At 35.9% G+C, this 12,508-nt stretch overlaps 1 non-coding gene across 1 annotated transcript; it reads right to left on the bottom strand.

Moving 5' to 3' along the window:
• Window positions 1–3,465: 3,465 nt before the first annotated feature.
• On the bottom strand, window positions 3,466–3,572 carry LOC141710058 (small nucleolar RNA R71). Its single transcript, XR_012570599.1, has one exon. It is a non-coding gene; the product is annotated as a small nucleolar RNA R71 (small nucleolar RNA).
• Window positions 3,573–12,508: the final 8,936 nt, after the last annotated feature.

The raw sequence follows: 12,508 nt of genomic DNA, 5'->3' as shown, positions 1-12,508 counted from the left end.
ACTCGATTAACCACATAATACACATAAGCACATAAGCACATAATCATTTTTTTTATAGTTAAAATAATTTTTAGAGTCGAAATCGACTTACTGATCGCTCAACAGATCATCATCTGACTCGTTTCCCATTTTTCAGAATTTTTCGGATTTGTTTCCGCACGCAACTCGACTAATAATCAAACAAGTAACAAAGTCAACTAAGTTCTGGAAGAAATTAGGTCTTAATATTATTTTTAATAAAAATAATAAATTTTTCTGAGTCAAAGGGCTTTCGTTTCGCTCGAATCGGACTAACGGTCTAATTAATATCAATTAAACACTGGTAATTCAATTTATTATTCAATACAAATAATTATTACTAAATTTTTAAACCCTATAATAATTTTTAAATAATTATTTAAGAAAAAATCATAATCAAAAATTATTTTTCTATAATTTTTGGAATTAAAATGAATTTATTATGATTTATTGAAAATTGTTTGATTAATTATCGAAATAATTATTCATTTTTAAATAATTAATAATAAATAACTAATAATTAATTAATACATAATTATTTAATAATTTAAAATAATTAATCCCTAATTAGTAGGATTAATTACAATTTATTACAATTATTTATAATTTATTATTACTTACTCGATTAGATCGATTATTTACAAATAAATAATCGATATAACTAGCTGTTACGTTATTTATCGAATAAATAATTATTATTCGAATCATAATCCAACTCAACGATCAACTATTCGTATTATTTAACTAATTATCGAATCTTTACTCATAATATTCGATTAATTTTAATCCTTAATTATTAGTTAATTACTTAATTACTAAGTAATAAGTAAATAGATAAATAATGAGATAAATAATTAAATAATTAATTTCAAATTCCTAAACTAATAAAATAATTTATAAATTATTAATAATATTTTTCAGAATTTAAAACTGATTTTTATTTAATTTTTAGAATTAATAAAACTAATTTTTGATTTTATAAAATATAATTAATAATTAAAATTTCAGAAACAGGAAACAGGGAATCAAATTGGGTTCTTTTGGATCAAGCCCGGGTTGATTTCCGGTTGACTCGGGTCGACGAAGAACAACGCGGGTTGACTCCGGCGAACAATCCGGCGATTAAACATCGATCAACCGTCGTGATTTCGGCTCGTTCTTTACCATTTTTGGCCCACAGCAACACAGAACGTCTTCCCCCGTCGTCCTTCAGCCTCCTTCATCGAACTACAGCCGGAAAAGCTTAAGAACACCGCCGGTAATGGCGGTTTCCGACGTCCCTAAATTGTGAACCAAATCACGCGAAACCGGTGCCAAACTACTATAAATTCAACGATCTACACAACTACATCAACAAAATCTTCAAACAAAAATCCCAACTCAAAACTCGAATACAAAAATGGGTTGAAAACTCAAAAACACATATCACAAATCCGGGTATAGAAAAATCAATTAAAAATACGTATAATCATCTACACAACCTGGGCAATCTATTCATATAACTCTCATCAACCAAAACACAACGATTTGCAAATACCCAAATTAGTTCAAGAACCCTAAAAATCGAATTGAAATTCGAAGCTATAGAACATGAAATTGATTACACGAATAGAAAGTAGAGATCAAGAGCTTTGCAACGACTACTTACACGCTTGATTTGGAGGTTAGAATCACGTTGAAATCTCCGATTGAAATCAAGAACACCAAACCCTAATTCTGTAATTTAGGGCTTTTTTCTAAATTTTTATGATTAATTAACTAATTAATTTATTAATAATCAGTTATTTATAGTGCTGAAAATAATACCCCTAAATAAAATTAAGGGGCTAATTACACTCCTAATAAAAATATTTGGCCCTAATTTTTATAATTTTTGAGTATTAAAATTTAATTTGTAAATATTTTATATATACAATATATATGCCAAAATTTCCCAAAAATTATAAATAATGCAAAAATACAAAGAAATGGTATAAATAAAAGTCTTATAATTTTATAAAAATAAAAATGTGATTTTTGTGGGGTTTTTAACACCCAATGGGGCCCGGAAATGTCTTTTTTCGCAAAACGAGAAAATTTATAAAATGCCTAGATGTTCAGAATAATGCAATGGTAAAGCCGTTTGATGAAAAATAGGGCCCATTATTTTATTTGAAATACCAGCTTTAAAATCATGATTCGGGTCGTAAAACATTTGAAATGAAAGCTATGAATGCAAAATAAAATATCTTAAAAATACCGGAATGACACAGAATGCACGTAACATGTAGCAATTAGGGTTTGACAGATAATTACACATAATGACACATTAATACACATAATTTATTATAAATATGATATAATACAGACATAAATTTCCCAGACAGTACACATATAGGGTCTCAATATAATTGGTGTGTATTCAGCTTCTATCTCTTTTATGGATGTCTGGTAGTAGGGTATTCGTACAACGAAAGTTGGCGTTTACTAGATTCGTGTTGTCTGTTTAGTTGTTTGCATGCTAAGGTTAAAAACAATGACTTTGAATGAAGTAGTAATGAAGTTAGGATTCCATGTTTGTCTCTTATAAGTAATTCAACCCCAATTCTTTTAGTTAATATTATTTAATATAATCTCTTAGTTAATCAAAACCAATTTGTTATTTGTCTTAGCATTGAACGATAGCCATATCATTGTTGCATAAATGCATAAATTGAAGTTAACCTAAACCAGTCTCTATGGGAACGCACTAGAAAGAATTCTATATTACTTGCGAACGCGTATACTTGCATGTAATTTTAGCGCGTGTTTTCGTCTTAACAAATTTTTGGCGCCGCTGCCGGGGACTCGGTGTTAATTTTTAGTTTATGTGCTTGTCATCAGTGGTCGTTGAAGTTCATTGACTCGGATATTTTACTTACTTGTTGCTTGTTTGTGTTTCAGGTACTCTAGAGAGTGTTTATGCTAACGCGTTCTCGATCTCGCAAGAGAACACTGGATAAAGCGGAGGAAGAAGTTGAAGTATTTGAAGGAGAAATCTTTGTTGAGGAGAAAGTTGTAGAAGAAGTTGTTATTACAATGGGAGAACCAACAGTGAATCCGAAGGCTTTGATGGATTACTCTCAACCGAAGATCGATGATATTCAGTCTAGCATTGTTAGACCAGCCATCACGGCTAACACTTTTAAAATCAAGGCTAGCATGATTCAGATTATACAGAATTCAGTTCAGTTTGGCGTTTCTCCTATAGAAGATCCCAACATGCACAACAAAAATTTTATCGAGATCTGTGACACTTTCAAGTTCAATGGAGTTTTTGAAGATGTTATAAAGCTAAGGCGGTTCCCGTTCTCTCTGAGAGATAAAGCTAAGAGCTGGTTGTATTCTCTACCAGCAGGTTCTATCACCAAATGGGAAGATCTTGCTCAAAAGTTTCTAACTAAATTATTCCCTATGGCGAAGACAGTTGCAATCAGGAATGCTCTCACTCAATTTGTGCAGCAATCTGGATAATCATTGTGTGAGGCTTGGGATCGCTACAAGGAGATGCTTAGGAAGTGTCCTCACCATGGCATGTCTGACTGGATGATTATCAACTGCTTTTATAATGGCATGGGAGCCTAGTCTAGACCCATGCTTGATGCAGCATCAGGTAGAGCCATATGGGCTAAGAGCTACGATGAAGCTTATAACTTAATTGAACTGATGGCTGCTAATGAATAGCAGAACCCTTCTCAGAGACTACCTCAAGGCAAGGTAGCAGGAATTCTGAAGGTGGATGCACATACTGCCATAGCTGCTCAGCTTAAGGCTTTAACGATGAAGGTGTATTCTTTGGATAATTATGGAGTTAATCAGATCATTAGTGTTCGTGAGCTTTGTGCTGGTGCTCATGAGACAGAGTAGTGTGCTATTTCTAGTGAATCAGCTCAGTTTGTGAGCAACTTTTAGAGGTCACAGCAACTAGTTCCGGCCACCTATCATCCCAACAACAGTAATCATCCTAACTTCAGGTGGAGCAACAATCAGAATGCGGTGCAACAACCTTATCAGCAGTATGCAGTAACGCAATTCAACCCTCCTGGTTTTCAACAACCGCAATATGCACCAAGACAACAACTCCCACTTCAACAATCTAATGAAAAATCTGAATTAGAGGAGTTGAGGCTCATGTGCAAGAGCCAAATAGTTTCTATTAAGACCTTGGAGAATCAAATTGGACAGATTGTTAATGCCTTGCTGAATCAACAACCTGGTACACTCTCTAGTGACACAAAAGTTCCAGGAAAGAAGGAAGCAAAAGAACAGGTAAAGATAATTATATTGAGGTCTGGGAAGGTTGTAAGTCCCGAAAAATCTCAAGTTCCAGAATCTGAAGTTGTGGCTGAAGAAGATGTGCATAAGGAAGCAGAAGTGGAAACAAAGAAGAAAATAATGGAACACACTCCTCCTGATGGTAATACAGGGGAGAAACATGTCTATCCTCCACCCTCTTTTCCCAAGAGGTTGTAGAAGCAAAAGTTGGATAAGCAGTTTGCTATGTTTCTGGAGGTGTTCAAGAAACTTCATATCAACATACCTTTCGCTTAATCTCTTGAACAGATGCCTAGCTATGTGAAGTTTGTGAAAGGTATTCTATCTCGAAAAGTGAAGCTCGATGATTGAGAGACCGTTACTCTTACGGAGGAATGCAGTGATGTGTTGTAACAAAAATTGCCTCTGAAGCTTAAAGATCCTGGAAGCTTCACTATTTCTTGCACCATCGAAAACCTGTCGCTTGAAAAGTGTTTATGTGATTTGGGAGCTAGCATCAATCTGATGCCCTTGTCTGTCTTCAAGAAGTTGGATTACCTGATCCAAAGCCTATATATATGTCCTTGCGGTTGGCCGATCATTCTATCACATATCCACGAGGCATTGTAGAGGATGTCTTGGTCAAGGTGGAAACACTCATCTTTCCTGCTGACTTTATAATTCTTGATTTTGAGGAGGATAAAAAGATTCCCATAATCTTGGGAAGACCATTCTTGGCTACTGGTCGAACCTTGATTGATGTGCAGAAGGGTGAGCTCACTATGGGAGTACTAGATCAGGATGTGACTTATAACACCCCCAAATCCGGGGTCGGGGATCCGGGTTGTCACGAGTTCCATTTCCCTTAATAACACCCAATCTTAATAAACAATCCACTACTCTGTACTGTGACCCCACAATAAACACACACACCACAAGTTATAGTCTCAGAGATGAATATCCAAAAATAACACGAGTCATTTTATTCCAAAATTATATGCCATTACACCTTAAAAGGGTTTCTGAATAAATTTATATTTTTTTGCCATTATTACAATTGATAAAGATACATAAGTCTGGTACATCAATAGTTGAAAACCTAACCTATTGGTAGCTCCTACCTCAGATACGGCGGCATCAACGCTTCCAAAAAACTGCGGAACGTTTTCTAACCGCTTGCGAATTGGAAGCTTGGTTTTGTTCATCTTGTCTATCTGATGTTGTGTGATGAAAGAAGAAAGCAAGGGTGAGCAACAAGCCCACCAAAATAATATGTATAGTGATTAACAATATATGAGCATTCTCATAGTACTCATGAAAGTCTTGGTCAAAAGAAATGAACCAAGCTGATATCTTAACGCGACCAAGTCACAAAATATTAAGTATATATATACATATATATATACTTTTCACAATCTTTGAGATCCTCCGACATGTATAATATACACAGAGTTCCGGTTTATAACTGTATAAAAAATATCGTTGCAAGGTGATCTCATATATCTAACCTTGTCTCAACGTTTTTCTGAAAATCTTTGACATGCACAAGATAATCATTAACTAGATATAAGTTGAAAAGATGAAGTTACAAGATACTCCAATATACTTATATCTTTTCCAAATACTACTTGAACTACCACCGTTCAATATATAAATAGTTCATCCCATAGATTAAGCTACAAGACAAAACTTGTATAGAATCAATCTTTAAAATATCATCAAAATAAAATGAAGTTACGAGATACTTCATTTGATGCAAACATCATTTTGAAAGCTTGACCCTGCCAACACTCAACAATCGCCCAACCGTAGCCTTTCTATCGAAGTGTTCTGGGTAGTGTTGCAGAAATATCCAACTGGATGATGAACACATTACGGGAGTTTGCCGCGCCAGGAAGACCACTTACGATGATCAGTCATAGTAGTACAACCCCACCATTTTCTACATGTAGAGGAGAACCTGTCGGATTTACTTATCAACCGAACACTGGACTCCTAAGGAATGGACCGTCTTAGCGGAACTTCCGGGCCATTTGGACCAATATAATAAGGTTGGGCCGGCGCTACTCGACCACTTACGCCACTCCTAGTTCAGATGAAATCCATGACTCTGAAACGTAAAGCTCGTCCCCCCTTTCCCCAAGAAGAAACTTGTTGATACGGCTCCACCAAAAAGTCGTATCTAGTTGGAAAGGAAAACTCACCGATATTTCCCAGGCGATGCATGTTAATGGATTAACTTGTTCCAAGAATTTTACTTCCCGAGTGTTGGGTAAGTAATCAAAAACTCTTTTATCAAAATAGCAACCTTGTTGCGAATATGAAACACACCACAGAGCCGGATCCCTCAGGTTTTAAGCGAGTATTTAAATCCCCTTCGAAAGGAGGATCTTAAATATAAAAATGAGTTTTGGGATCCGCCCTAACCCTTTAAAATCATTTTGAAGACTCGAAAACATTTTTAAGAATGTTTGGAGTGATGCTGATTTAATAAAATAAATCAGTCCCAATATATTAGAAAATATCTGAATATTATTATTTAAATAATATTCCCTTAAAGAATAATCTTTATAAAAATAATTGAAGTAGAAGTTGTAAAACTTATACTTGAAATGAATATTAAATAACCAAAGATATACGTATACGAAAGTAATATCTTTATTTGAATAATCAAAAGTAAGTTTGATTATCGACACATTATTCTTTAATAAAATAAAGAATATTATTTAGTAAATAATCGGAGTCATAAGTCCTCGAATGAATATTCAAAATAATATTCATTTAATAAATTAAGCGGAGTCATAAGTCCTCGAATGAATATTCAAAATAATATTCATTTAATAAAATAAAGTTATCGAATAAACCTTATTCGAATAATAGTCTTGAAAACTATTCATATATATAAATATATATATTATACTCGGGAACATCGACTCCCGATTTTAGAAAAAATGTTCACCTTTAGGTCCCCTATACTAAGGGTATACGCAAATACCGCTTATCTCTAGCATAGGTATTATCAACTGAATCAACAGATATATGTATCAAGATTACGAAACAGGCATGCATATATACCATATCACATGCTACATTATATCGCAAGAATTTGCTAATTAACCATCATGCATCTATCACAAGATAATGCATATACAAATGTATACATCACAACAATAATATAACGGGTAGAAAACTTGCCTGAGCTACTGGGGGTGGTAAAAGTCCAGGGATGAGTCTGGTAACCTCTAAACCACATATAAGTTGGAATTAAAACTAAAGTCGCTTAAGAATCTATACTTTAACCAATTAGACTCTAACGCTCGCTTCGCGCTTAATGATTCTCTTAAGTCGCTCGAGTACCCCTGGCTCCACCATTTTTAATAAATTAACCAATAAGAGTTTTAAGGCGATTCTTTCGCGAGTGCCTTACCAACTGCCTAATACACTTTACATAAATGTTTCATATTCCAATTAGTCACTTAAGGTCTTTAACCAATGTTTCAAAGTAAGGAGAGGGGTAATGGTTCATTCGCGAAACGCCGTTACTTAAAACGGTCTTTTCTCCTAAACCGTACATCGGATTCAAACGAACCACATATCAAAACAAAGCTCGTAACATGCACTATTTAATCATGGCAATGGTCAAAACCTAACAGTGAGTTCTCGGGTCCTGATGTTAAGAGCAAAAACAGTCTAAAGTAAATCGGACATTACGACGACTATGTTTACGCGATTTCCCAAATTTTTACCATTCCAAATCATATCAATCCAACTACCAATCAAAAACAACTCAAGATACACATCAATGATACTTATTTCAGTCATAATAAGCTCAAGGATCTCAATCCAATCATATATTATAACACCTCCAAATTCAACTAAACTACTTAACAATTAAGCTCGAATCATGCTTATCATTCAAATTACTACTCATCCATCCAAACCATCTCCAAACTTCAACATTCAAACTTATTACTGAAGGGTGTGAAGATTTATACCTTTTTTGGAGGGTGGAAAGTTACTAGGGAGCCTCAAAGAACCTTGATCTATCCTTATATAACCTTGATCTTGCAAATGAAATCAAGAAACACAAAGTTATAATTTGAAAACACTATTCACCCTAATCTTTGGTGAATTAATTAGCTATGAATCCATTTGAATCAAGAGCTTAAAATCATACCCAAGCTAAGTTATGAAATGTAGAATCCATAAAAACAAACCATGGAATTTATGCTTGAGTGGAGCTTGGACTTTGGATTTTTCTTCCTTGCTTTTTCCTTGAAAGCCGAGAGCAAAGATGAAAATGGGGAGAAAATGCTTCTTGCTTGGTTGCCTAGGTATTTGTGTGGTGAATTACTTGGTTGCTTCTTTTTTATTTTAATTAACCATATTTAGAATTTACCATGGTTAAAAACACTTGGCTAATATTCCACCAATTCAAAATATCTACTAGGTCATGCTTAGGTCATCTTGATTATGTCATCCTTCCCCACTTGTCCTCCTCTTATTGGTTTGATGACATCATCCTCACTAACCTCTTTGATTAGCTTCTAATTACTTGGCTAATGACCGCTGATCTGTTATACGGTTCGCTTAACTTTCGTTTTCGTTTATCGTTTGAGGGATCATACCCGGGATCTTATTACTTAGGTTTCCTTAACCTTTCTCAATACATTATATTCCTTTTATGATCCTCTCTTATAATCCTTGAATTTAAATCCTTTTTATTATGTTACCTTATACTCAATTCTTTCTGTATCTGGTAGATTTCCGGGAAAAATCAAAGTGTTCGGATTTGGATTCTGACGATCTTTACATACACTTATATATCACATAGAGTACTAATAATATCCCAGAAGATCAATAAAAGAACCCCTACATAGTGTGGCATGAAAAGTTTTCTTATTCAGCATAATCAGCAAAACACTATTCATAAGGGTTTCAAAAATTCCAAAAATTGGGGTTATTACTTGACTTTTAATGTATTAAATGCCATGAAATTCCCTACTGATAATGAGGAGTGCTTAAAAATGGAATTAGTCGATTCTGTGGTTACTTCAGAACTTGATCAAATGCTAAGGTCTGATGCCTTAGAGAAGGCCTTGATAGGAAATTCAGATAGTGAAGATGATGAAGGTGATGAGCAGTTACAGTATTTGAATGCTTCTCCTTGAAAGCGAAGGCTGGATATGCCTTTTGATTCTCTTGGAATGTCAGAACTCAAAAATGCTAAGGGGCGTCTCAAGCCATCTATTGAGGAAGCTCCTACACTCGAGCTTAAACCATTTCCTGAACACTTGAGGTATAAATTTTTAGGTGATGCATCTACTTTTCCTGTTATTATTGCATCTGACCTTTTAGGTAGTGATGAGGAAAAGCTCTTGAGAATTCTGAGAGAGTTCTAATCAGCAATTGGATGAACTATAGCAGATATGAAGGGAATCAACCCTTCTTATTGCATGAATAAAATTCTGCTAGAGGAAGGAAGCAAGCCAAGTGTTGAGCAACAGAGAAGGCTAAATCCGATCATGAAGGAGGTCATGAAGAAGGAAATTCTAAAATGGCTAGATGTAGGGATCATCTATCCTATTTCTGACAGTTCTTAGGTAAGCCCGGTTCAGTGTGTGCCGAAGAAAGGAGGCATCACAGTGGTTGCTAATAAAAAAATGAGCTCATTCCTACTCGAACAGTCACGGGGTGGCGAGTTTGCATGGATTAAAGGAAGCTGAACAAGGCCATGAGGAAGGATCACTTCCCTCTTCCTTTTATTGATCAGATGCTTGACAGATTGGTTGGGCATGAATACTATTATCTTCTGGATGGCTATTCGGGCTATAATCGGACTTGCATTGCTCCAGAAGATCAGGAAAAGACTACCTTCACCTGTCCGTTTGGTACTTTTTCCTTTAGAAGAGTTTCTTTTGGGTTGTGTGGTGCACCTGCCACAGTTCAGAGATGCATGATGGCCATTTTCTCTAACATGATTGGTCATAATGTGGAGGTGTTCATGGATAATTTTTCTGTGTTCGGGGATTCTTTTGATGAGTGCTTGCAAAATCTTGGCGCAGTTATTAAAAGCTGTGTTGAGACCAATCTAGTTCTCAACTGGGAGAAATGTCATTTTATGGTGCAACATGACATCATTCTTAGGCACAAGGTCTCAAGTAAAGGTCTTGAGGTGGACAAAGCCAATGTGGGGGTCATTGAAAACCTTCCGCTTCCAATTTCTGTTAAGGGGATTCACAGTTTTCTTGGTCATGCGGGTTTCTATCGGCGATTCATCAAGGACTTCTCTAAAATCTCTAAACCATTGTGCAATTTATTGGAGAAAGATGTCTCTTTCAAGTTTGATGATGAATGTCTAGCTGCTTTTGAGAGCTTAAAGAAGAGTTTGATTACGGAACCTGTCATAACTGCACCTGATTGGGATGAGCCTTTTAAAATAATGTGCGATGCAAGTGACTATGCAGTTGGAGTTCTTAGGCAAAGGAAGAACAATATATTTTATGTGGTCTACTATGCTAGTAAGACCCTCAATGGTGCTCAACTGAACTATACTACTACTGAGAAGGAGCTATTGGCTATTGTCTACGGTTTTAAGAAGTTTTGATCTTATTTGCTTGGGACGAAGGTGACAGTGTACATTGATCACGCCGCGATTCGCTATCTCATATCGAAGAAAGACTCGAAGCCTAGATTGATTCGATGGGTTCTTTTACTTCAGGAGTTTGAGTTAGAGATCAAGGATATGAAAGGTACTGAGAACCAAGTTGCTGATCATCTCTCTTTTAGAAGATCCAAGTACGACTTCATATGATAAAATAGTGATAAATGAGACTTTTCCCGATGAGCAATTATTTGGGGTGCAAGAAGAGGAACTGTGGTTCGCAGACATTGTGAACTATCTTGTGAGCAACATTATGCCTCCAGACTTGTCTTCTGCTCAAAGGAAGAAGTTTCTTCACGAGGTGAAATGGTTCATGTGGGATGAGCAGTTTTTGTTTCGGTAAGGAGCTGACGAAATCATTAGGAGATGTATTCTGTTCAGCGATATGAAGGGTATCTTTCGAGACTATCATTCGACTGTTTATGGAGGCCACTATGGTGGAGAAAAGACACCAGCTCGTATCCTTCAAGTAGGATTCTTCTGGCCTACATTGTTTAAGGATGCGCATCAGTTCATTTTGAAGTATGATCGATGCCAGCGTGTTGGTAATATGTCCAAGAGGGATGAGATGCCTCTTAATGTGCTTCTCGAGGTTGAGGTCTTCGATGTTTGGGGAATTGACTTCATGGGGCCGTTTGTCTTATCTTAAAATAATCAGTATATCTTGTTGGCGGTTGATTATGTGTTAAAATGGGTCAAAGTTAAAGCTTTGCCGACGAATGATGCAAAGGTAGTGCTTAATTTTCTTCATAAGAAGATATTCACAAGATTTGGGACACCAAGAGTCATAATCAGTGACGAGGGATCGCATTTCTGCAATAGCAAGTTCACTTCTATTATGCAAAGATATAATCTGAATCATCGCATTGCTACAGTCTACCATTCTCAGACTAATGGTCAAGCTGAGGTGTCAAATAGAGAGATCAAGCGAATTCGGGAGAAAGTTGTATGTCCATCAAGGAAAGATTGGTCTTTGAAGCTGGATGAAGCTGTTTGGGCGTATTGAACAGCATTCAAGTCTCCGCTAGGCATGTCTCCATTTCAATTAGTTTATGGTAAAGGATGTCATTTGCCTGTGGAGCTAGAACATAAGGCATATTGGGATTTAAAGAAATTGAACCTTGATATGGATGTAGGTGGTAAGAAAATGATGCTTTAATTGAATGAACTCGATGAGTTTCAACTTAAAGCATATGAGAACAACAAAATGTATAAGGAGAACGTCAAGAGGTGGCATGATAGGGGTCTAGTGCTCAAATCATTTATGCTGGGGCAACAAGTTCTGTTGTTCAATTCTAGTCTCCATCTTTTTCCGGGAAAGTTGAAGTCGAGATGGTTAGGGCCGTTTGTTATCAAAACTATGTTTCTACATGGAGCAGTGGAAATTTTTTAGAATGATCCAGGCTAGTCATTCAAGGTAAATGGACAACGTCTGAAGCATTACTATGGAAATACGGCAAACCGTGAGGTAGTTAGTGCCGTTTTATTGTCCACTTGATCTCAGAATTCTATGTCAAGCTAGCGACGTAAACCAAGCGCTTCTTGGGAGGCAAC

The sequence above is a fragment of the Apium graveolens genome, chromosome 2, assembly GCF_009905375.1.
Source record: "Apium graveolens cultivar Ventura chromosome 2, ASM990537v1, whole genome shotgun sequence".
Taxonomy (NCBI): Eukaryota; Viridiplantae; Streptophyta; class Magnoliopsida; order Apiales; family Apiaceae; genus Apium; species Apium graveolens.
This window is presented reverse-complemented; position numbering and strand designations above follow the sequence as displayed.